The 27,552-nt window shown below is 44.5% G+C and overlaps 1 long non-coding RNA gene across 1 annotated transcript in view; it reads right to left on the bottom strand.

Moving 5' to 3' along the window:
* Window positions 1–473: 473 nt before the first annotated feature.
* LOC149867369 (uncharacterized) overlaps window positions 474–27,552 on the bottom strand; it is a 173,078-nt gene continuing 145,999 nt past the window's right edge. Inside the window, exons 2-3 of the long non-coding RNA XR_016442022.1 lie at window positions 5,265–5,338; window positions 474–5,093 (exon numbers count right to left, since the gene is read on the bottom strand). This is a non-coding gene — a long non-coding RNA (uncharacterized LOC149867369). The remainder of the gene's footprint in view (window positions 5,094–5,264; window positions 5,339–27,552) is intronic.

Below are 27,552 nucleotides of genomic sequence, written 5' to 3'. Positions count from 1 at the left end.
ACTACTGACTGTGATCCTTATCTGAGGTTCCTTCCAATCCCAGTGCTCTTGGGAAGGGATGGAAAAACAGCATAAAAAGCACCATTGTTTGAACTGAGCTGCTTTCTGCCTTGGGGTCAGTTACTGAGCTGTCATCCAGCAGCTCAGCAGCATCAGACAACAAAGGCTACCATTCATTTCCTACTTGCTAGCCTAGCAAGTGGGATTCCTCAATACCTTTTACTTTCTATATCCTTTTATTTTATTATTGTAGTCATTGATGCCTTTCAGTTTATTCCTTCCCCAAAATCCTCTTTTTGTTTTTATTAATCTTTGAATCTTTGATTCTTTTCAAATCTGTGCTCTCTCTCACAGTGTAAATTCCATTTGCTGTGCAGGGAAGCACAGCATATATTGCATATTATAATATAGAATTAATATAGGAATACATACATACATTTATATATTTTTATTTTATTAATTACATAAATACACATACATATACAATTATTATTATACACAAATATAAACATATATTACATAAATCATATAATATTACAGAAGAACACACAAATTTTCCAGCACACCAAGACAAAGATGCTATGAAATACACCATGAAGCGTGCTGGAAAGGCATCTGGCAAGCCTTCAGGGAGGAGCAGAAGAGGGGGTAGAGGGAGAGCTATAAGATACCCTCCACCCCCCAACTGAGAGGCAGCATCTTTGCTACAACAATCAGGCATGAGGCTTCTACTAGTTCAACAGGCAGCAAGGAGAGGGGAGCAGTGTCAGTGCCACTGCCTATGCCTGAGTCTGCATCCCGTCCAAGAGCACCAGCCATAACCCTCACCACCACCACAACAACAAGCAGCAGCACCAGCATTGCAGTCTCCTCCACCCCATTTCACTTCCCATGCTGAGCCCTCCAGTGCCAAAGGAAGAGCTGGAGCTGGGTGTTGTAGCAAGGGAAATTCTGGGGAAGAAGGGGGAATCATCTGAATTTGTGCTCCACACCCATCAAGTTTCCCCTAGAGCAGGGGTGGGCAAAATGCAAACTGCTGGCCACATGCAGCCCACTGGGCCATTCTATCCAGCCCATGAGGCCCCTAAAAAATTTAGAAAATTAATACTTATCCACCCTGGATGCCTGTCATGTGGCCCTCGATGGCTTGTCAAAATGAAATAATTGCCTGCCCCTGCCCTAGGGCCAGGTTTCCTTCCCCAGAAGGCACTTCAGAGGAGATTGAGGTAGAAGGTACAGAGGCAAGTGGCTCAGCTGAGTCCACTCCTGTTGCTGTGCCTCTGCCTGCTGAGGAGGGGGAAAAGGCAGCATCCACACATGCACCCACATCCCAGAAGCAAGCAGGTTGTGTGGTCTGAGATCATTTTGAGCTCATTTTGAGCTGGCAGATGATGCTCATATGATATCTGCTTGCACTGCCAAGCAAAATCAGCTGGGGCAAGGGAACAAAACACATGAGCACCACAGGGATGCTGATGCATCTCCACAGGCACCACCCCCTTGCCCTTGCTCCTCCTTAGCCTGAAACCAGTGGAAGCCCCCGTCCTCCCAAAGCAGAGGCAGGCCACCCTGGAACAGTGGGGAAAGGCAGACAGAAAGTGGGGCTTGTTGCAAAGGCAAGCGAGATCTCCCAGAGTATTGGGGAGATGCCTGCTGTGGATGGACAGTTCTGCTCCTTAGTTGAGTGGCCAGGGTTCAAGCAGCTCATGGCACTCATGGCCCCATCATACCAAGTGCCCACATGCACCACCTTCAACAGGATGGTGGTGCCCTCCCTGTATGAGACATGCAGGGAGTACTTGAGGGAGGAGCTGTGTAAGACAGGTCCTCAGATGGCCTTACACTTTACCTCAGATATCTGGAGCAGCCGTAGTGGAGATCATGCCCACCTCTCCCTCACAGGGCACTGGTGCAACCAGTCAGGCCGTCAGTGAGCTCTCCTTCAAGCCAAGGTGTTGGATGAGTCCCACGTGGCAACAGAGATCATGGGGACCATGAACTGCTTGGTGCCGGGGTGGCTCATTGGGCAGAGCAAGCTCACCCACAGGCTCATGGTCACTGACAACGGAGCCAATACGGTCAAGACAGTCTGTGATGCCAACTTTGTTGGTATCTGCTGTGTAGCACACAAGTTCCACCTCATTGTCAGGGATGCCTTGGAGGGGGACAGGGCTGCCGGTGATGGCACCAGCACCACCAGCCAGCTGATTTCAAAATGCAGGAAGGTAGCAAGCTACTTCCACTGGAGCATCAAGGGGGATAAGAAACTGTGGGACAAACAAACAGAGCTGAACATCCCACAGCACAAAATCATGCAGGATGCAGAGACTTGGTGGAACTCCACGTCCCTGATGCTCAAGAGGCTGGAGGAACAATAGAAGGCCACCCATGAGATGGCCTTATATGGGGAGATTGGGATCAGTGAGTGGGATCGCAACAGAGGTGAGTGGGATACCATCTCCCAGATCTTCGTGGTTCTCAAGCCCTTTCTCAAGGCCACTGAGACCCTCAACACTAGTGATGCCCTTCTTAGCCAGGTGCTCCCTGTAGTAAGGGAACTTCAGAACCAAATGGAGAAGTTCCAGGGGATCAATGTTCCTGGCTGGGGCAAGCCACTGTCACCAGACATGCAGGCACTGGTGAGGTGGCTGAAGGAGGGCATCAGGAGACGGCTGGATCCCTTGTGGTTCAATACAGTCCATACTCTGACCGCCATGTGTGACCCAAGGGTATGCAGGAGCCAAAGCCTGAATCAGCGGGTGGAGGTGCTGGTGAAGAGAGTCAGGGAGGCAGAATGGCAGAGGTGAGGGGATGTGGAAGAGGGGGATCCACCATCCCATGCCAGCACAAGCCAGTCTCCTTTGCCACCACAGGCACTGCCAATGTGAGCCAAGGGCATGGCTTCCATGATGGGGTCCAGAGGCCCCAGACCCAGCCATCAGGTAGGTAGTGCTCAGGCCTTGGTGGCTGCCTATCTTGCCAACAACATGGAGCCACTGCTGTGCAACCCCTTGGCCTACTGGGCAAGCCGCAGTCAGATGTGCCCAGATCTGGCCATAGTTGCCCAGGAACACCTGTCCTGTCCACCAACCAGTGTTCCAAGTAAGAGGGTGTTCACCATTGCTGGTGATGTAGTGACACCCCACTGCACCTCCTTGGATCCTGGTTTGGTGGAGCAGCTGGTGTTCCTGAAGGTGAACCTCCCACTGCTGGGGTTGCCCAAGCTCTACCTGCAGACAGAGAGGTGCAGATGGAGTGAGGAGGGTGGCACGCAATTTCCTTTTTTAATTTTTTTAAAACCATTTAATGCTCTGCTCTCAGAGCTGGAGGCACCACTCACTACATCACCAGCCAACAAGCAAAGAACATGTCCCTGCTGAGCTCCCATGCCATGACAAACTTGAAGGTATGGGGAAGGAGGAGGCCCCAGGTCCTGAGAATGACCACAAAAACTACAATCTATCAGGGTCAGGAGGCCTGGTGGGACTGTGGCACTTGATGGCCACAGCCTCCTGCCCCTCTGGGCAGTACAGTAGCAGTGGCTGGGTCCTGGGGGCACCTCTGCACATCTTTCCCCAAGCACACACAGGCCAGGCTGGGCAGGAGCCCTGGGAACATCGGGAGAGGCAGCGTGATCAGGGCAGGGCACGTAGGAGTGCACCTAGGGCCTAGCCAATGTCCCCACACTGCCCAGAGGGGTGGGAGGCCATGGCCATCAAGGGGCCAGGCCACCCCTCTGCTGGTGCCCACCACATAAGCCTCATCCCCTGAGGGGCTGCCAGGAGCAAGGAACTGATTCCAGTCTCAGGCTGGGTGGCTGCTGCCTCTTCCTATGTTCCCAGAGCTCCTGCCTTGCCCAACCCCTGCATGATTGGGGGAGGGGCCAAACTCCCAGTGAACCCCAATCATGAAGGGACCAATCCAGGGCCTCCAGGAGCTTGGCACCCAATCCCCAGCTGGGACCTGGGTAGAACAAGTGGCTGGGACCTGGGTAGAACTGGGTGTGTGCCTGTATCTAGTGCCCCCAGCCCTGGATTTCCTTACCCCTGTCCCAGATTTTTTTTCTTTTTTACTTCATCTTTCTATACATTTTAATGATTACCAATGGAAATATTTTTCTGTCAGTCTGCAAGTGACACGTGATATTGATGTTTATTGATAAAAATCAAATCCTGCCAAATCTAGTTATATATTAGTGTTGCTCAAATTGTCCCATAGGCCAAATCTAGCCTGCAGAGCTGGATAACCCACAGGTCTCAAAATTCGGTGGCAGAGGAGCAGTAGAAAGATTAATGAGGCAATTAATATTTCTATAGCCACAGCAATTAACATGCTCTGTGGCTGGATCCAGCATTCAGGGTCAGTCCCATGGACCTATGCCATGTGCCACCCCATGCTGGAGCTGGTCCACCAACCAACCCTATCCAACCCACAGGGCCAGAAGGTTGAGCACCACTAGTATACACAGCTAAATTATAGATCATCTCCCTTTACTCCTATAAAACTGACTATAGTTATATTTTCTCATGTGTAACTAAATGCAAAATAATTATTTCTGTTAAAGAAATAATTAATAATATGCCAGCTCACACTTCACACTTTTATGTTCAGCTTTGTGGTTATATCATTCAGGCTCACTCAGAGATGAAGATTGCCTCCACTCCTACTGTTAACAGAGTATACCCAATCTCGATGTTGACAGTTAAAGTCTCCCACATATGAGGTCATCTGATCATAAATAGGCAAGGATGTGTTTGACAGCATGAGAGGGTGGCTTATAATGTTGACAATTATTATGCCATTGACTTGGACAGCACTTCATTCTATTGCACTCTGAGGTGTTATATACCCTGGTAGTGTATGGCAGGTCATTTCTGATGAAGATAGCAAGGCCATGGAACCTGCTGGTTACAGAGTCTGCAAAGCTGTAGCCTCACCGCTTCATTTTCCACAGCTTTCTTGTAGAAGGACTGCATATGGTTTCATTTCCCTGGTGATGCATTCCAGCACTGATTGCTTGAGCAAGGTAAACGTCAGATTGAAGAACAGTCAAGCTTTTCTCTTGTAGATAGGAGAGCTTGCTCTGGGTCATCCTGTAGTTAGTATATCAAAAATGGAAAGTATAATGTGTTGAAACTGGAAGAATTGAAAGTCCAATTGCCTTGGTAGCAACTTTTAGTTTTGCTTTACAACTATTCACAGGAGGAACCATGAGAAGGTAGTAACTATTGCCCCCATATATATGACCCGAAGAAGCCACGTACCTTCCCTTCTGGACAATGGAACATTCAGACAAACCCCGATCTTGCCTGGTGGAAGGGCGACCCAAGTAAAATACCTATAAGAAGAATATTTGTCAAGTTTCCATCATCCCAGCAAAGACACTTACTCATTAGTATTAACAATATGATTTTTCAGCCCACACCATACAGACCAGCTCCAAGATGGAACTTCCAGAATGAAGACTGGCAGAAATATCAAAGGCTGACCAATAAGAGAGCAAACCAACTACAGGGTCCATCAAAAACCAACACTCATCAAGGCTACAAAAGATTTACAAACTGCCTAATTGAAATAGCCAAATTGTGTATACCTAGAGCTGGGTGGGCAATTATTTGGGACAGAGGACCACTTAGGCATACCTGCAGACCAATCCCTTCCACCTGGCTAAGCATGCCCTGCCTGTGTGGGTCCATGAAGACCCCACTCACCCACTCCATCAAGCACCCCCAGCAGTGGGTGCTGCGCAGACAGGCCAGAGAGCCTGCACAGCAAGGCTAGATCTCGTGGCAGAAGAAACACTAGCAGTGGCAGCCAGAAGGAGACACAACTGCTGCCAGGGCTACAGGGAAGCAGAGTCCAGCCACCATGCTGCCTTAGCCCTACTGCTCACCTGGGGGTGGCAGGAACAGCTGCACATGCCACGGCCTGGACTACCATCCCCCCCCCCCGCCATGCCTGGGCCAGGTGCACATGCCTACCCCCTAACCTATGTGCTATAGAAGCCATTATATGCCATGCTGCAATGAGCCATCTAACCAGCGTTAGCATTATCAAGCAATGCAATGACCCTAAGACTGTAACAACTACAGAACATCTGGCTACCACATTGAACAACATCAAAAAGAAGGACTGGATATGACTCACTCAACCAGACAAGCATGAAGCACCATTAACCACCCTCCAGGTAAAGGCACCAAAAAAATGACATTTTTCCGTATCAGCAAACTCCATCATGAAAACACTGTGCAACAACTGCAAGTACAGTAACCCAACCAAGCAACACAGGAATGATTAGATAGCTGATTCACAAAAAGCTTAAATCACCCTACACCAACCTGAATTTAACCACCCCCATCTCTGACAACAAGTTTGAAACAGCTATTAAAGCAATCAAGACTAAAAAGGCTGCTGGACCGGATAAAATATTTCCATAATTCATTATCAAGCTCGGAACGACAATGAAAAGATGGCTTCAGAAATTCATGTATACATTTCTAGAAAGTAACAGATTTCCAAAATCTAGAGAAAGGCTGACATCATTGCTATCCTGAATCCCAATAAACCACCAGAGGATCCAAAGAGCTATCAACGTATCTCACTACTCTGCATTACATACAAACTCATGGAGTGCATAATCCTGAACAGAATAAAGAACATCATCGATCCCCAGTTCATAAAAGAACAAGCTGACTTTCAGAAAAAGCACAGTACCACTGACCAAGTTACATTACTTGCAGCTGACATAGAAAGCAGATTTGAAATGAGGCAGAAAACAGGTTGCCTTTATGAACTTCACAAATGTATAATTTCAGACTACTGCAGGTATCTACCTCCCTCTATTTGCTTGAGAAGGTAGAGAGAATTTTCACAAAGACAAAAGATCACTTTCACTTGCTTCTGATGCTACCTTAACTTCCATGTTCAAGCCTCTCCTCTCCCAGTAGAGTTCTACTGAATCTTTGGCAGGTATTCCATTTGGACTAAGCATCTTCCCCAATAAGGAAAGACTGTGCCATCATCATGCTGAAATACCCAATTATCTTCCAAAACTCTAAATATACCAGTACAGACATATGAGAATGGTGCTCCATTAATTAGTTTTACCAGGTGTGTCTACACAAGATGTTTACTGCACAGTAGACTAGCTGCACTGTAAATGTCTCAAGCGTCTACACATGCGCCCCTATTATGCTGGAGTAAACTAATTTACTCCAAAGTAGGACAGTACTTGTATTTACTATAGTACTACCCTGCTGCAGAGCAATACTTGTACTTAGAACTTGTGTTTCCAAGTACTATGCTGCTGTGGAGTAAAAACTTTACAGCAGCACACAAGTAGCTGCTGGAGGGGTTGGCTGGGCCTGGCTGTGGCATGAGGGTGCTTCAGCATGGGGGCTACCTGCTTGCCAGCCCCTACACTGAAGCACCCTTGTGCCCCAGCCAGTCCCTCTGCAACACCCCATTCTCATTAAAAAACTGGGGGACTTTGGTGTCAACACCTACACAACCAAATGGGTCGCTAACTGTATGGAGGGCCACACCCAGAAAGTGGTGGTGGATGGGTCATTTTCGACCTGAAGGGATGTGGGCAGTGGGATTCTGCAGGGCTCAGTCCTCAGGCCCGCACTGTTCAACATCTTCATCAGTGACTTGGACGAGGGAGTAAAAAGCACCGTGGTCAAATTTGTTGATGACACTAAGATGTGGGGGGTGCTAGAAGGGAGAAATAGGCTGTAATCAGGCCTAGACAGGTTTCAAGGGTGGGCAAATGAGAATAGAATGGGATTCAACACTGACAAGTGCAAGGTGATGCACCTGGGGAGGAAGAACCAGCACCATACCTACGGGCTGGGGAACTCCCTTCTTGTCAGTACAGAGGCAGAAAAGGATCTTGGAGTAATCACTGATGCCAAGATGAACATGGGCTGGCAGTGCGGGGATGCAGTCAGGAAGGCCAACCGTACCTTATCATGCATCCACAGATGCATCTCAAGCAGGTCCAAGGAGGTGATCCTCCCCCTCTATGCAACACTGGTCAGGCCACAGTTGGAGTACTGCGTCCAGTTCTGGGCACCGCACCTCAAGAGGCATGTGGACAACATGGAGAGGGTCCAGAGGAGGCCACTCACATGAACAGGGGGCAGCAGAGCAGGCCCTATGAGGAGAGGCCTTCCACAAGAGAAGGCTGAGGGGGGATCTAGTGGCCTGTTACAAACTAGTCAGAGGGGACTAGCAGGCATTGGGGGAGTCCCTGTTCCCCTGAGCACTACCAGGAGTGACTAGAAATAATGGTCACAAACTGGCAGAGGGTAGATTCAGATGAGACATCAGGAGGCGCTACTTCACTGTCAGGGCAGCTAGGATCTGGAACCAACTTCCAAGCGAAGTGGTGCTGGCTCCTACCCTGGGGGTCTTTAAGACAAAGCTAGACAATCACCTTGCTGGGGTCGTTTGACCCCAGTACTTTTTCCTGCCATGGCAGGGGGTCGGACTTGATGATCTGCTCAGGTCCCTTCCGACCCTACCAACTATGAAACACCTTAAATCAGAAGGAGCAGCCCCATGCTGGCAGGCTGACCCCAGGGCCCCCTGCCAGCCGGAGCTGCTCCACCCTAACTCAATGTCCTGTGATCCTACATGCATGTGTAGATGCATGCCCAGCAACAATAACCTCCAGAGTTTATTGCTGTGCATTAACAGGCACATGTAGATGTGCCCACTGAAAAGGACCAAGAGCCGGAGCTACCTCAAGTTTATTCACTCAAATAGCTCTGTAGCTAATGCATTATCACAGATTTACCCCATGTTAATAAACATGAATTTTTAAAATATGGCCTCCATTTCCAACGCCCTTCTGAGGAACAATTATTTCAGTTTTAAAAGATGAATCACAAAACTGTTCAAGCTCATCTCAAAATCACCTGGCAACAAATTCAAACTATTAGACACACCTTCCATTTCCTAGAAGTCAGTATACATATCATGGGGTTTTCAAACCAAAGTAGCTAATAAAGCAGCAAACAACAGGAAAACGCTCTTAAGATAATTTTTCTTCTTCGTCATCTGAAATGGCACCAGAATCCAACACCAGCTGCTCTAAATAGGAATCCACTAAAATCATAAAACAATCATATAATAAACTCATCAACTGTTGTAGCCAGGACAAGGAAAAGCCTCCCCTTTACACTTGAGTCTCATAATTAGTGACAGCAAAATATACTGAAACTGACATATACTGACAACCCTCTGTATGGCAACCTCATTCATTCAAAGTTTACTCAAGCGTATTGCCCATTTGAGATCTAAATCTGGATTACTGTGTGTGGAAAAAGAATAAATGTGCTTGTTCTGAATCTGTTATTATTTCATAAAGAATTGGAATTTAACCTATAGGAATTGGGAACTAAGGACCTTTTTCTGCTCTCCAGTGTAAATCAGGAGTCAAAAAAGACAAAGATTTCACCAAGCCCACTGACCCATGAGGTCTAAACGTAGTTAAGGACACACCAGATTCTACAGTAAACAGCACACACAGTAGTGATATAGCTGCCATTACATCCAGCCACTTGTGACTTCCCAGCTGGAGTAATCAGCTGCAAGACAGGTTACTGAAACCCTGAAGATACTGTGGTGAACAGAGAACAAATAAGGAGAACCGACCTATGGATTCCTTGAACTCTGGGCAACCCACTTGAAATGGACTGTGAAGCCCATTTCTTGATGATAAGAAAATAACTCTGGATTTCCACTACCAAGTCATCTAAAAATTTTTTCTCTCATATCCCTTACTGTTTTTAGCTCTGACCATAATGCTTTACCCTTGAAAGGCAGAGGGAAAGGACAACTATTGCCTTGCAATTTACATGCCATTTGCTACACACAGTTCTATGTTCAACAGGCACAATATAATTACAGAGGTCTAGCATGGTTATTAGCATCACCTAAAATGAAACAATGTTGAAAAATCTGAGCATCATATTCAGTATACATCCTTTGAACTACAACGCTGGAATTCTTTGCTTTAGAAATACTATAATTGTGGTGATACTTTTGATAATTGTTGCCATTCGTGTGCATCTAACAAGCAGTTCTGTCATTTCAAACTAAAGCTAACCTTTCCTTTCCAGATGATTCACTGCCAGTCATCAAGTTTTCCATTGTATAATACATAGATTTCTCTGCCTAGTATAGAAAGAGTTATACTTCTGCCTGTTCTGTTTAAAAAAATACTAGAAACAATGAAGATTTTCAACTATTTAAAGGATTCCTGTTAAAATGAAAATTACAGGCCTGATTCATCATTGCATTATCCCAATTTTATGCCAGTGTAACTCTAAAGAAAGCGGAAGTGATAAATCATCTTGTTTTACCTCCTAGTCGTAATCCAAATTTGTATATTGAAACCTAATACTTTTGGGTACCTGTTAGTTTCTGATATTCATCACCTAACAAAAAGTTGGTTTATTTAGGTTTCCAACATTACAATGAAATTTCAAATGTGTGAGTAAAGAGACTAATTTCCTTTGAAATTTTATAAAACAAAGTTAATAAATAAAACATAACGTAACCCAGCTGGCACGCAGCTGGTACACTCCCTTTGACTGAAGGGATGTCAGGAGGTGTGTGTGTGCGCCTAAGCCAATTAGCTGTCCTCCCCTACACAGCAGAGCAGAGACTGTGGTCACCCAGTAGAACTTAACTATTTACAGAACCAATACAACTTATTGAACATGTACATATATCCAAGAACTATTTACAAATATATATTACTAAGGCAGTAAACCTTATTACTCATCTATACAGGCAGAAGCAAGTAGATATGACAGACAGAAGCACTTTATCAATGTAAACCTTGACTCCCAGTGGTCTTCTTATTAGGTTATAGCCCCTACACTTCCAGGCCTTGCGTGCCACAGTCAGGGGAACAAACAACAGCGGTACCAGGTTAAGCAGTGGTTCCCTGAATGGAACCCAGCGATAAACAAACAATGGTTAGAGCATATATCAACAAAGTGACAGCAATACAAACCCACACATAGGCATAGCAACTACCTGAATCCAAAATGATAATCACAAGACCCTGGACAGCATTTTGGCAGCTGACCAATTAGCAAACAGAACCGGGCAATACCTAAACTTCTTATAATACAATACTGAATCAAATAGATTCACAGTGAAAGATAAAACTTACGATCCACCCCGCATATGTGCCCAGGGCATCCTTAAACGTTTGTGTAAACCTTAACAATTACAGCTGGAACCAACAATGGCACAGTAATTACTCCGCATGGAGGAGTAATACAAAGGGAAAACAGGTAACCCCTAAGGAACAACCCTAACCGCAACTAGTCCCCTCGACTAGCTGGGGTCCAGGGGGCATGAAACCTCCCCTGAATGCTCGGGCCCCTCCTCCCCTATGGAGACCTTTGTCTCTCCCCTGTGGGGACCCTGATCTCCCTACCCAGGCACTCATGACTCCTCAGCCCTCCAGCGCGTCTTGGCTCATCTTTCTCACTGTGGGTGGGGATGGTTGAAGCTCCCACCTTGCAGGCGACTGCTGCTTTGTCCAGCTGCTGCTTGCAGTAGAAAGGCCCAAGATACCTTGTGCAGCTACCAGGGCCTACCCACTCTCCCGGACTTCCATGCACCTTCTGATGCCCCAGACCCTGTACCACCTGTAGGGATGCAGGCCCGCAACACCTCGTGCAGCCAAAGGGGTTTCTTCTGCTCTCTCCAAGCCCCATACACTGATCTGTGCACTGTGGGATCTCTGCTGCTTGCAGGGTCAGGGGACCAATGTGGAGCCATGGGGGTTTCTTCAGCTGTCTCCAAGCCCCGTGCACCAATCTGTGCGCCATGGGGTCTCTGCTGCTCACAGGGTCAGGGACTCGCACTGCCTCATGCAGCCTCAGAGTCCCTCCAGCTCTTCCTTGGCCCCATGCACTGATATATGTACCAAGGGATCCTGCAGGGTTGGGGATCTCCGCTGCCTTGTGCAGCCACCAAGGTCCCATCCATGCTCCAGACCTTCCATGCACTGACCCATGCATCAATGCCGCAGCGCCCTCCACAGTGGGGCAGGGACACAGCCACTTGGCTGCTTCCCGCTTGACAGAGGTGTCTTCAGGGCACTTCTGGGGCAAATGTTTCACCCTGCTGGTCAGCTCCACCAGCTCTTCTGCAGCCTTTCTCTATCGTTCCTCAGAGCTGCCTGTGTGCTTGGCACAGAGGCTTTTATCCCTTTTTGGGAGCTCCACACTGAATTGGAAACAGACCAGTGAGGAAACTCAATGAGTTAGTTCCTCCTCAGGCCCTCTCTTTCACCTCGCCCCTGGATCATGGCAGGGCAGCCTTTCTCCTGCCTTCCCCTGACTGGTGGGGAAGGGAAAAATGCCTCAACCATTGGGGCCTGGGACATTTGGCCTCAAGCCAACAATCCGGGCTGCTGGTGAGCCCACTGGCCGGCCTGCCACGATAACTTTGGAGGCATGGGGTGATTCAAAGGATTGGTAATGAAATGCAATTTCTTTCACTTCTGTGCCACGCATTCAAAATCAATCCAGATCCATAGTGATTAAAAATCTGTATGGTAGGATAAGCATTACATGGTTTATATTCAATCTGTCACTGATTTCAAAAGAATACCTTGGAACAAGTGTCACTGTCACACAGACCACCATCAGAGTTGGCCTTCTCTTTGTAGAGGTGCTGCTGAGAGTGAAGTATCCAGCATATAACTACTGGAGTGTGGTTCCTCCAGATCAGGAAGGGCCTGGGAATTTGATCTACAGCTCTCCATGCTATGCCTGTTCTTTAAACAGGTAAACTTCATTTTCCACAATGGTATCTAGTTTCTCACCTTTCACAAGCACTAATCCTTAAGTTTGGTGCTTAACCAGGTTGACAGCATGCCTTAAATTTTCATGCATTTAGGCTAAAAGCTGATGTAGAAGGTTGTCAATTTAGAATTCTCCACACATAACAATGGCAAAGTTTTATGCTTACTTTGTATATGGGTATCAGTTATCACACACGAAAGCAAAATCTAATACCTATGGCCTATGCCAAAAAAACAAGGAACTGTTTTACTCTACTGGTTTTGCTTATGGCTTCCCAGCCTTACCAGCCACAAAACTCAGTATCTGAACTAGAAACAGAGGAATATTGTTAGATTTTCACATCCAAGGGTGCCCAAAAGATGCAAGGCAACCACACAAGGCCCTATCCACTACCCCCACACAGCTAATTAGCCCACCTGCTAATTAGCTGCAATGCTGTGCAGCTTTTTTTCAGAAGCAAGCATGCTCATAGCTCTTGCAAACCATCTAAGACTTGGACATAGAGACTTATCCCATCTTTCTCTGAGTTACAGCACCAGATGTGCTTAGTCCCAAACCAGAAGCAATGCAAACACAGTACTTACTCAGCATTGCTTTCTATTTGGGAGAAAGTGTAATATGTCTAAGTATTACATGGCTTTGCACCATAATTCCTCCAACTACATTGCTAGTGGCACTATGCCTTATGTGGCTCCCCTCATTATATCACCTATAACATAGCTCTGCAGATCACAAACATACTATGGCTCAGGTTATAAAACAGAATAGGATCAAGTCCTGTGATTTCATCTTAGGCTAGCGTTGATTGTTTTCCTTTCTCTCTGCCATATAAAAAGCAAAACACACCACTGAATACAAGGTTGCAGAAACACTGATACAAATCCCTTTTAATCACTTTCCTTTAGGTCTAGGTAAAGTTGTATGAAAAAAATAGGCGTGGCAAATTCCAGAGAAACTTCAAATAGATTAATTAAATTTATCATCCATGCTACTAATCCTTCCTTGCGGCCACATATTTTGAAGCTATATTTGAATACTGGAAAGTTCAGGCTGCTCACAAAGAAGGTAAGCTATCACAGAGGCCTAATTTTTTTTAATTGAAAGTGACTCTGAGATGTACCCCTATCATGTGCCCAGATACGTTTGCAGACTTACGTCAGAACCTAAGTCTGAAATGAACCCTTCAGATTTCTAGTTTATGAAAGCTGTCTTTCTAGTCTAGAGTGAGGTTCTGACAGCAAGATAGTCAAAGATAAAACTACCATTGGCTTCCATAGTTCCAAAACTTCTCCCCCCTGCCCCCCCATATTCCACTCCAGTGAGACACCTTAAAGATTTTACAAGCAATAAGGTCCTATAAAGGGAGACTACCTGGAGATTTTAGAGCTGGGTAAGGGGGCAGCCTGGAATTTTAACAGGATGGAGAGGCATTTCCTAGACAGCTGAAGATGACAACACTATAGGAACACAGTCAAAAGGATATTTCTTTGTTAGATTTATATGTCCCACTTCCCAATAAAGGCCCAGGGTGCTTACAGTAAGAGACAAAATTATTGATAAAAGCAAAAAAAAAAGAGACAAGGTATATAACAAACATGCCCTACAAAATACCCCAATTTAACCCTTCTTACTAAGTATCTGACCTGACAAAAAGGTCTTGCATCATTTTCAAAAGGCACCCAGGCTCATGGTCTGGCAGGCCACAAGGAAAATGGAGTTCAAGAGCTAAGGAGCTATTACCAAGAATGATCTCTCATGTTTTTCACCAAGCAAACTTGGCACGTGGATGGTAGTTGCAGGAGCCTGTTCGTAGCTGACTTGATTCAGGTAGAACATAAGGTGGCCCCCTTGGTATGTAGGACCTAGGCCATTTGTGGAATTATGAATTCATATTTTATCTTACAAAGTTATAATATTACTACAAAGCTGCTGCAGCAAAATATTGACACTGAAAATGTACGGAGGCAAATCATCTCCTGCAACCCATTTAACACAGAAGTTAGCCTGCTTTCCCTTAAATGGTGGTGTGAAAGACGCAGCATATTTTCTGAATCCAGTCAGCTTCCTCTGGCAGCTTAAGGCACAGCCTCTAGTTCTGATCAGGAAACAAAGATGATTCTGTGCTTCACACAACCGACATGACAACTTCTTTATTTCAGACAGATATATTTGTTACCTCCTCTTTTCCCAAACTACATTTAAATATGGTAGGAAGAGAATTTAATTGCATATAATTACTTGAGATCAGACTAGGCCAACAGATCTTCTATATTGCTTCCCCTGAGGACTTCAAGCACCCCACCAATCTCCGAGGAAGTAGATAGGGCTGTAGGCCCAAAACATTCTTTTCCCTCCCCATTTATTCCCTTTTCATTGGCCACGTCTACACAAGACACTGACTCTGCAGGTGTTACTGCTCAGTAGCACTGACAAATGCCTTTTGTGATGCTACTGTGCAGTAGCCTAATACTACTGCTCAGTAGTGTTGCATCACGGTTTTTGCCAAACAACGTTACTGGTCAGTAGTATTGGGCTACTGCACATTTAGCATGTTGTGTAGACACCATCATTAATAATCAAACAGTAGGACAAGAACAGGAACCGTTCCTGGAGAGGACTACTGCAGAGTGCTCAGCTGCGCTGGGAAGGTAGGGAACTCAGAAAAGGAAACACTACCTCCCTAGTTTTCATGAATACAGGCCTGGTTTTAATTTAATTTTAGGTCACTTAAAATTTTATCCAAATCAGTTTTTTCTAACATATAGATTCTATGATATTCATTCAGAATGTACTTGCTACTAGTAGGCCTTACTACCATCAGAAGTCCCACTGAAGTTAATGAAATCAACTTTTTGATTAGACATTTGTAACTGGCAATCTAGAGGTTTTTCCAGTTCTGTTTTTTTTCTGTAATCATCTGACCTATGACAAAAAGACAAATACTTACACCAAAACACGTTAAACTAGATATATGTTTTGATGTAAAACTGCCCTTTTGCACTGAATGGGAAACAAATTTCTGACTAGACATCATGGAATTTATTTTTTTTACAACAGTCTAGAAAACCCAAGATACTTTAAACTATTATAGTAATTATTGTTTTTGCATCCTGTTTCAAAGAAAACACATTAAAACCATGATCCAGCAGACTTGTTTTGAGCTTTTTCTTTATAATTTCTCTACAATTGCCATCTTTATGACAAAAAGAGGCAAAGTCATGCCATTTAAAATATATGCGAACAGTGAAACTTCACAGTAGAAGACAAGGAAACAGAGTCCTTTTTAAAATTAGCTGCTCTAGGAAAGCCCTGGTGAATATCATCCAACAGCCAAACTCCCTACACAGCAGTTTCTGAGGTATTTTCAAAATACTTTGGAAACACAATATTGATATAACAGGTATCATGTTATGTGCAGGCGCACATAAAGCCATAAATTAGACAATATTTTAAACAAGCTGTCATCAACAGAAGAGTTATCAATCTTCACTAGAGTCTCAAACACATATCTCCTACGGTAAAACATTTTGTAGTGTTATATATATGTACTAAGTATACATGCATTTTCAGTGTGACTTTGCATTCAGGTAGATGCTGATGCTGATTTTTCCACATTTATATAAAAAAGCAGTAAATCCCAAGTAAAGACAACAAACCTACTGCTGCTCAGGAGAAAAGATTTCTCTCCTCAGTATTTTCAGGTGAAGAAAAATGAGTCTTACCAGCAAAGACTTCATGAACACAAAAACAAGCTTTTTGCTATAATCCTATATCTCTCTCCTAGACCTTGTTATAAAATAACTGTTTGCTTATTCATTCATCAATGCTGAATTTAATTCTAAACCAAGATTTTCCCACACTACCAAAATATTTGCTGACTCATTATCAGTAAAGAAATAAAATTTAAAATGAGTTATATATGGGAAAAATGATTACTTACTGCCACTTCCAGCTGTTAGTAATCATTGACCTTTAAAGCATTAACATTTCTTTCTACAGTGATGAGGACATCATAACCACATGGCCCTTTTGAGAGTGATATGAAAAGGGTATATATAATACATGTCCATTAAGTCTTACAAAGCATTAGCAATGTGAATTATAAATCTACCAATTAGCGTTCATGTCTCCAGCAGAGTTGTGGTGAACTACTCACAAAAGATTCCTAGGACTTCACATAGCCAATTGTCCAACTTGGCTCATGCTAAAGGAAAAGCCAAAAATTACAACAAACCACACCTTTGTCTTGAATAAATTTTAAGTTGCTTCACCCATGGGCAAAAAAAGGGCTGAAAGCTAAAGCCATATGCAGAGCAACATCCTACCATTGCTAAATAGAGCAACATCCTACCATCGGTAAATAAAATAATCTGTGTAGTCTACAAAAACCTAAGTTTTCCAGCTACAACTAGGTAACATTTATGCCATGCTGACCAATTTTATCTAAAATATAGTTATCTCTGAATCTGCAGTAGTACCTTGCACTTCCTAATATGTACAATTAAATAGTGCCTTTCTGCCTGAAGTATCCCAAATTACACATGAAATTTATATGCAGCCCCGAAATGGTAAAAAAACCTCGTCTCTCCCATCTGCTGGAGGTGCTCTGCATCGTACCAAGTTGGGTTTTTATAGCCATATAAAGTTGTGCCAAACCAAAAATTTGTCAAAAAATTATTTAAAACAGACTTATTCACCTAAATACAAGAAAGTGATACAGTATTTAGAGTTAAATACAAAAAGCCTTACTTCTGTCATCTTTATCCTGACCATCTTCCACATGTTTATATAATACTCTTAAACCCATTTCATTGCAGCACTTTCCCAATTCCCTCTGCTGTTTACAACCCAGTTGCTTCAACAGGTTGGTTCTTGCTTTCTTCAGGCTTATGTCAGTGGAATTTGCAGTACACAGAGAAACCTGGGAGTCATAATTAATGTAGAAATCGCATGATTCTAAGGAACTCAACCTTGTGTTTATCTCATGACCTGCAGTGCAAACTCCACAATAATTAGAGCCCAAAACTCTCTTCTACTGCAGAATTTACCAGCATGGAAATTTTGGAACACAAAAGGCAGAATCCTGTTTCACTTCATGCATCCCAGTGACACTTACCAGCTATTTAACTTCCATTTTTGGCATTTACATAGTTTGCAATCCTGTTCCATGTGCAGGTGAATAGGTATGTGGTTCTGCATATACTTGATCTGAGCAAGTATATGCAGAGGGGGTGAGGAAAGTGGGGAGTTGGGTTTATTATTTTTATTTTTTGGTAAGCACAATTTTGTGACTTACAGTTGCCCAGATCAAGTATATGCAGAAACATATATATAAAAATGGAAAATGTAACTATGTAGAGTTGCTCCTATGGGATCAGAGGACAATCATCTGAGCTCTTATTTGAAGTCTGCCAGTATTTTCATAATGCAAAGTTATGTTCTGAGAAGGCACTGCAGGATGAAAGCTTTAAGAAACAGAATTGCTTAACAAATTGGAACATAATGAGGAATGTAGATATATAGAATGCAATTAGCCCAGATGGAATTTGGCCAGGGCACTGAAATTAGCAATCTTACTCATTTTCAAAAGCATTGAACAAACCTTACACATTAATTATTTAACTTAAAGGTCATTAAACAACTAGGATCCAGTTTTCTACTATCATGTTCCTTGTATGATCACTTGCATAAAATAAAGCATATGTAAACCCCCACCATTCTGAGTTAGCAGAATTTTACATCTGCTTCATCTTAACTAGAAGCAGTTAAGATTCAAATCCCTAAGATGGAAAGAAGTTAATAACCTATTCATATGTACACAATAAGCTTCTTCATTATGCTCAGGAAAGGCAAGCATTGTATTATAACCCTTTCCCTAAACTTTGGAGTTGAATCAAAAAGTAAACATACAGATAAATTCAGTGTATGAAAGAATGCCAGCTGTGAACTGCAAAACACCTTCAACAGATAGGAAACTAACCATGATAATCCAACATCAAAAAGATAAAATATGATACTCCAATATTAACAGCTATTCTGGAGCTATTATTTCACCATGCTTAAACAGGAAGAGCTTCTTCCAGTTAACCATCCCCGCCAAGTGTCTCAAGGTTATATAAATAAAAGGAAGTTACTAGATATAAATTACTTGAAATACATGTGAAGAATAGGCATGTTAAAATCCACATTTTGGACTCTGCTTTTTTAAGCTAGAGACAGAAGTTACACATAAACCAGTTTAAGTCATCATTAACTGGTTTAAACCTGTACCAGAACAGAAACTCCATGCACATAAACCAGTGTCAAAATGACTAAAATTGGTTTAAGATAAACCTGGATGAATGTAGTATCAGACTTAACTGATTTGGGTCTAACCAGTTTACGAAACTTCTGTCCCAGACCCCATTCCTGGTTCCAGTTAAGTCACAGTCCCCCCGCATCCCAGCAAGCTTTCCATCCCTGAGTGGGCTGTGCTGTCTGCTCCAGCAGAAAAGGGTTGTGGGGGAGGCAGAGACTGTCCACCCCAGGCAAACCCCAGCTTGGGGCTGGGGTCAGGAAGGCAGCTTAAAACCACCTTCCCCCAAGTACAGAGCTGCCCTACTGCTAATCTTACTGAAACTTAATGCTGTCTGTGACTGTAGACTACAAATCCCGGAGGCACCTGGAAACAGGGAGAGTAAATGATGAGCAATCCTGGAGAGTCCTGGTGCTGTGATTCTGGACTGTAAAACTCAGATACATTGGGGGCAGCAGAAAGAAGCAGCAAACAAACAGCCTATGCTGGCTACATGCCAGGAAGACCACTGCAGGCATATGGCTGAATTTTCCGAATCAAAAGTAAGGGTGTGTCCAGTTGTTTCTCAGTTTAATCTCTGCAGTTTAGACTCACCTGCAAAGACTGAACTGATTCAGCCTCAGGCTTTTTGACTGTCTGTACTTAGCCTTAAGGTTACGTGGGCATCTCTACAACAGAGATTCTGGTATAAGGGCATGGGGCTACCTGCTTCTCTTAGTATTTTGCCCACCTAACTTTTATGTTACTCAGAAGTTATGGAGTACAGTTCATGCAGAACATCCCTATGGAATTTGGCAATAACCATGGAGTAACAAATATTGTTCACTAGCCAAGATGGGGGGCACATATGCTCCTTCCCAACTTAAAACTTGTCCTTATTCTCTTGGGTATCGCTATGCACTCAAAACAAGGACAAAAAAATCTGAGCATTTTTTGTAAAGTCCTGTCTAATCTGCTTGCACCCAGACAGGTCAAGTATATGAAAGAGGCCAGAAATTTGGGATCAGACTTTTTTTTTGGTCTTGATTCCTGGGATACCGAAACACAAGCTTTGAAATGTCCCTGAAACCCAGATATGATACTGGATTTTAATAATACCTATAGAATACTGTTGAGTTATTACAGTTAGTCCTTCAAGTGTTATTTAAAATATTCTGAGAACAAAACTGTTAAGGACTAAACAACTCTTTGATGATTCCCTCCCACCACCACATCACAATGAAAAGTATGTAATGAGGGGACATTAACAGCTTGGGGAAAACATCCACTCTTTACTGACTAAGCAACTGCTGCAAAATTCTGGTCTCTCAATAGGAATAGGAAATGGCTATATATCTGTTCAGAAGGAGGGAGAATAATTTTCATGGTAAGAGAAGAGGCAGCCCTGTGGTGCCGCCAGCTGCTATCTCCCCAAAGATAACGCCAAGGTTGCTGCCCCTCTTGCCCCTCCCTCACCCCCCAGTTATGCTACTGGGTAAGATCAGTACATTTCATACTCAGACTAACGCTACCTAGAACTCCAATAGGCTTATCTCCCAGCATTATACCTCCTGACCATTTAGCACAGAGCATCTGTAGTATCTTCTGAGCTATGCAACACTACCCAGTTCCCCTACACAAAAAGTCACAAGGAAAAGACCTGGTTTTCACAAATATTCCTGAGTTTGATTTGGGGGCTCCATATTATCTATGTTATTAGAGAATAAATGTACTCAAAGATATTGGCAGTTCAGCCCTTGGTATAAGGATAACAGGATAAGAGTAGAATATCTAAAAAATTCAAACAGCATGCAAGGAAATTCAACAGGTATTAACATGTACAGATGGGTCTGAGACATAATTTGGAACCATAAAAAAGTCATTGGATAGCCTTAATTATGAGATTTTAAAAGCTGTTAAATTTCAGGCTTATTTCATATAACTTATTTTACCTGCTCATTTGTTTCCAGTACCTCCCTGTATGCAGGCTGAGGCCTGTTATATTCCTGCTGTAGCCAGTACCGGCCCTCTGCCAGACAACAGGATGTGATTTTGCCAGGTTCTGTCTTTCTGTTCTAGCACCCAAGCTACTTGTTACCCAACCTTCAGACTATAGCCAGCAATCAGGCTGCTGCTTCAGGCCTGCACATTCGCCTCCTTTGGCTCTCCTTTGAATCTGGTTTCTCATATTAAAGCTATGCCTCACGTTCCCATAATAAAGGGACTACAAAGACTTCTACTAAGTGGGACTCAAATTATGAAAGAAAAGTGTGTCCATTAATGAGTTAGTAAATTCATTATTCCAAGAAATCAGATCTAAGCTTGGATCCCCAAATGTTCAGAATAGGCAGGTTTGGCTTGGATTCCTTTATCTGGGTTCCAGTTTATCCTGTAGTTCCACGTCTTTGTTAAACTAGAGCAGAGACAGACAATGAACATACCCAACAATATTTTGAATACTCACCTAACCATATACCCTTCTTTGTGTTCTAACTTCTTGTGAATCTGTACTTAGGTGGAAATTTGCAATAGAAATAAAACAATTTTTTGCTTCCAGGTGGCACTTTGCCACTGTTGGCAAAAACTGCATTTTTTAACAAGCTCATTATTGGAAAGAAAATACTTTTGTCTCAAGTTTTTCCTGAGGCAAAGATAAAAGATAACTTCCACAGAAGACAATCTTTTCCACACAGATAAGGTCTTTTTTCCTAAAACAATAGGTTAGCAAGCTTGTGTATGCACGCATGTGGTGCTGAAGGGTGGGTTGGGTGAATTGGAGCCCCCCTCCACACACACACTTCCAGGGCCTTCAATACATCTGTCCCACCCTCCACAGAAAGCTAAAAAAACCACACTGAACTCCTTCCACTCCCTTTCCCCACTCCCAGTCTGAAAACAGTGACAGGCACAAGCTGCAGAAGAGACTGCATTTCGAAATATCTTCATCTGATACTTTATGCAATGAGGGGTCAGACTTCCACTGGATTGGCCATTTTTTAAGCTATCTACAACTGTGCACTTTAGTTTGTAGCTGTGACCAAACACCTTTCTGTGGCCAGATGGGGAAAAAATTGTCACTTCTGCACCCTTCATACATCCTAAGAAGTGTCCGAATGCGGGTGTGAATTACATAGACATGTGACATAGTCTTAAGATAATTACTTTAAATTTACTTAGCATAACATACTTTACAATACAGTTTTTCATCTTCAAAATATCATACAAAATTAATTAATACTCATAACTCTGGTATATATGCTTTGTAATTTCTTAGCCCCATTTTATACATGTGGAAATGCCTATAACGATTAAGTTACTAGTATACCACTCTACCATCTGTAATAGTTCCTATGGTTGCAGTCTCCAGAGAGTGAAACCATATTTTCCTGACTGAACTATTAGATAGTTTCACAGTCAGAAGTTGTTTCTTAGTGTTTTGTACATGTGGCAAGGACTCTTTGGATTGTTTCCAGACACTGTGTTATTCTTATAATTCAGTCATATAAGCAAATCCTTTTCAGCATGTTCTTCACTTAGATACAACTTTAAATGAAAACTGTATCTCTGACAAGTTATAAGTTGCCCAAAATCATACAGGAAGCTCAGTTAAAACATGTTCAAGTTCAGCATTAAGGAGTTACTGAATATAAACTAAGCTCTCAGTCATGCCATATGTGGGTCATCATCAGCCAAAGGAGGTCTTGAGAGCTAAGTAAAATTAAGGGAAACATAATGAAGCCGACTTCATCACTATCTAGCTAATTAGCTGGAAAGAACTAAGTCCTTTCAGAACAGAAATTCTGAGGACTACATTAAAGTAATCATTTTAGCACCTGATTGTTTTTGCGTCCCATTGTTTGAGTTTCTATTTTGCAAATACCAGGTATTTAGTGTATCCTTGTTCTGTCTGCTCCTTATCTGACAAGCAGTAACCCATGACTGATTTCCTGATAAGATATCAAACCAATCAAAAATTGGTAATAGTGTTTTGAAGAGTCTAAATCAGTGGTGGTCAACCTCCAGGCCATGGAACTGAGTCATCTGGCCCATGGGTCTTCCCAGTTGCCTGGAAATTTGGCAGTGTTAATTCCCACTCCCCTCCTGTCAATTTTCCCAACCCATGCAGAGCACTGCAAGCCAGATTATGCAGCCCTGTATACTACGTGACACTGGGACACAGTCAGGCTAGCTACAAGGTTGCTCTGCAGCATTGACCAACCCCATGCACTGACTCCATGCTGGATCCAGCCCACAGACCCACCCCATGCTATTTCCCTGGACTATAGGACCGGACGGGATAAGCACCACTGATAACTGAGGAGACTTTGTGACCCTGGAAATGTATAGTAGTAAACCTAATCTTGTTGGTGAATAAAAATGAAAACAGCACAGAGTCTCCACAGGGACAGGTGCAGAATAGCATCAGATAACAAAGCAGGAAGAAACACAAAGGTACATTTTATATTAAAGCACCAGTAGACTCTAAAGTATCATTTCACATAAAGAGTAAGACAACATTCCCCATTCTAGGCATGATTAGGGTATATATATATCCTAATCCTAGAACCAGCCAAGAATTTATATATTCTATATTAGGATATATATATATATATATATATATATCCTAATCATGCCTAAAATGGGGAATGTCGTCTTACTCTTTATGTGAAATGATACTTCAGAGCCTACTGGTGGTATAAGAATTGCTCCTCTGCTCTACCACAACTCCTCTGGAATACAAGAATAGGGAGGTTTGGTTTGGATTCATTTATTTGGATTCCAGTTTATCCTACAGTTCCAAGTCAATGCTATCTTGTCAGGGTGGGATCATATACAGAACAATACCATGAAACAAGTGCTGGGACCTTGATGTAACAGCAATTTCTACAATATTAAATTTCTTTCTTTGTATAATTCCATCTACATATGATTTGTTTCTGCCTGGCATACCAAACCTATTCACCAGGTACCATATTTGCACTGATGTAAGTTGACCCTGTATTTAAGATAACCCCCCAATAACTAAATTTTACACATAGATTTCATAGACATTAGGGCTGGAAGGGACCTCGGGAGATCATCGAGTCCAGCCTCCTGCCCAAAGGGCAGGAAGTCAGCTGGGGTCATAGGATCCCACCAAGATAAGCATCCAATTTACTTTTGAAGGTGTTTAATGTAGGTGCTTGAACCACCTCCAATGGCAGACTGTTCCAGACCTTGGGGGCTCGGACAGTAAAGAAATTCTTCCTTATGCCCAGCCTGAAACGGTCTTGCAGGAGTTTGTGACCGTTCGACCTCGTCATCCCTTGGGGCGCTCTGGTGAACACACGTTCCCCCAGATCCTGGTGTTCACCCCGATAAACTTATAGGTGGCCATCAAATCACTCCTGAGCCTGCGCTTTTCCAGGCTAAAGAGTCCCATGGCTCTCAGCCTGTCATCGTAAGATCTGTTTTCCTAACCTCTGATCATGCGCGTGGCTCTCCTCTGGACTCTCTCAAGCTTCTCCACATCCTTTTTGAATTGTGGAGCCCAAAACTGGACGCAGTACTCCAGCTGCGGCCTCACCAAGGCCAAGTACAAGGGGAGAATGACGTCCCAGGATTTGCTCGAGAAGCATCTATGGATGCACGCCAGCATTTTGGTCGCTTTACTAGCCGCAGCATCGCATTGCAGGCTCATGTTCATCTTGTGGTCAATGATGACCCCCAAGTCTCTTTCTTCTGTAGTGCTAACCAACGTAGCACTGTCGAGCCTATAAGGGTGCTGCAGGTTTTTCCTCCCAAGGTGGAGAACCTTGCATTTTTCGGTGTTAAACACCATGAGGTTCTCGTCTGCCCATTTGCTGAGCTTGTCCAGGTCAGCCTGGATCACCCACCTATCTTCTGGCGTGGATGCTTTGCCCCAAAGTTCGGTGTCATCAGCGAACTTGGCCAGTCCACTCCTGACTCCAATGTCCACATCGTTAAGGAAGATGTTGAACAGTATGGCTCCCAGGACAGAGCCTTGAGGGACCCCACTGGTCACAGGGCACCATGATGAGTGACTACCATCAATCACAACCCTCTGGGTCCGACCACGAAGCCAATTTCCCAGCCAGCGGATCGTGGTGGAGCCAAAGCCACAACTGGCCAGTTTGCCCAAGAGGTGATCATGGGATACCAGATTGAAGGCTTTTTTGAAGTCAAGGTATATGACATCAATCTCTTCTCCCTTGTCCAGGTGATAGGTCACCTGGTCATAGAAGGAAATGAGATTGGTCAAATAAGACCTACCCGCAACAAACCCGTGCTGGCTGTCCCTTAGAATGTTAACCTGGGCCAGTCCATCAAGGATGGCCTCCTTAATAAACTTTTCTAAGATCTTCCCCAGGATAGAAGTCAGCCTAATGGGCCTGTAGTTAGCCAGATCCACTCTCCTCCCTTTCTTGAAGATCGGCACCACATTGGCCTTCTTCCAGTCTTCGGGCACTACACCAGAGCGCCAGGAGTTTTCAAAGATCCGTGCCAGGGGCTGGGCTATGACGATCGCCAGCTCCTTGAGTACCCTGGGGTGCAGATTGTCAGGGCCGGCTGACTTGAAGGTATCCAGCTTCTCAAGGTGTTCCTTCACGAGGTCAGCATTGATGGAGGGTAGGGGATCCCCCTCACCCAGATTTCCCTGTCCCATAGCAGGCATGGGCATCCCATGTGACTGATGAAAGACTGACGCAAAGTACCTATTTAATAGGTTGGCTTTTTCCTGGGCGTCAGTTGTCAGTTGACCCATCTGGTTTAGCAGGGGTCCAACATTGCCCTTGCTTTTCCTCCAGCTCCCCACATATCTGAAAAAGGACTTTTTGTTGTCCTTGATGCCTGAAGCTAGTTGGAGTTCAGTTGCAGCCTTGGCTTTCCTGGTTTGCTCCCTGCAGGACTGGACCAGCGCGGAGTAATCCTCCCTGGAGGTGAATCCCGTCCTCCATCCTTTGTAGGCTTTCCTTTTTAGCCACAGTAGGTCTGCTAGGTCTCTGGAGAGCCAGGGGGGCTGCTGTGCCTTCTTGCTGCCTTTCCTCCATGTTGGAATAGATTTAGCTTGTGCATTGAGGATCGCTTCCTTGAGAAGCAACCACTCTTCTCGAACTCCCCTCTCCCTGGGGTCACAGTCCCTAAGGGCCTGACCAACAAGCCTCTTGAGCTTGTCAAAGTCGGCTTTTCTGAAGTCAAGGACTTCTGTGTTGCTGACTGCCTTGCCAGCTTTACGGCGGATGGTGAAGGTGATCAGCTCGTGGTCGCTGTCACCCAGCTTCCCATTGATCACTAGGTCACCAATTAGGTCGTCCCCCGTAGCCAGTACCAGGTCAAGCAGCGCTCTGCCTCTCGTTGGCCCATAGACTTCTTGAGTCAGGTAGAGGTCATCCACGCACGAGAGAAAGCTTTGCGCCCGCTCAGATTTAGCTGAGTGATCTTCCCACGAGATGTCCAGGTAATTGAAGTCACCCATGACAACCAAGGTCCTGGAGCAAGCGGCCTCAGTCAGTTCCCGGGCGAACTCCTGGTCAAGCTCGGGACTTTGAGTGGGAGGTCTGTAGTAGACACATGGAAAAAATATAAATTTATTATAATTTTCCATGTATAGAATCTAATTATTGGAGGTCCATCTTTAATTCACCTCCTTCCCCCCACACCGCTGCAGGTGGGCAGGCAATGGGGAGGTCAAGCAGTTTCCCCCTCCATGCATCTGCTCCCCCAGAACCTCAACCCTCTCCGCTTCCTCCTCTGTCTCTGCTTCCCCTCTCAACCCCACCCTTGCATGCCATCTCCTCCCAAACTTCTGCTTCCCCTCCCTTCCAGCTTCTGTTCCTCCCTCTGCCCCCAACCCCTACCGTTGCTTCTCTCCAACCATCTCTATCCCCATTCTAGCCCGGAGAACAGACCACTTCCCTAGCCATCCCCTATAGAAGCCATGAGGGCTACAAGGCCAGAATGGAGCCACGCTCAGTGCTCCAGGATGGATGGAACCAGACATCATTGAGCAAAGGTGAAGCAGAGCGTGGGGGGGGGGCAGTGGAGGAGCAGAGGCTACATGGCAGGGGGTGCAAATGGGAGGAAGAGACTGCAGAAGGAGATGGTGGGGTGCAGAGGTGGCTGGTGCAGGGGAAGGAAGCAACTGCAGCTCCAACCTCGAGCCCGGGTAGAGGCAGAAGCCCAAGTCAGAGCACTTGTGGTGCTCTGATGTGGTACCAGAGGACTGGGAAAGGGCCAACGTGTTTCCCATCTTCAAAAAAGGGAGAAAGGTGGACCCAGGAAACTATAGGCCAGTTAGTCTTACCTCGATCCTGGGTAAGCTTTTTGAGAGAATTATCCTGGCACATGTCCATGAGGGGCCAGCGGGGGAGGTTATGCTTAGGGGCAACCAACACAGGATCATTAGCGGCACGTCCTGTCAGACCAACCTGGTGG

Source organism: Crocodylus siamensis, chromosome 4 (assembly GCF_052110815.1).
Source record: "Crocodylus siamensis isolate JL-2025a chromosome 4, ASM5211081v1, whole genome shotgun sequence".
In the NCBI taxonomy this organism is placed as follows: domain Eukaryota; kingdom Metazoa; phylum Chordata; order Crocodylia; family Crocodylidae; genus Crocodylus; species Crocodylus siamensis.
The sequence above is the reverse complement of the archived record's forward strand: the minus strand, read 5'-3'. Positions and strand labels throughout refer to the sequence as shown.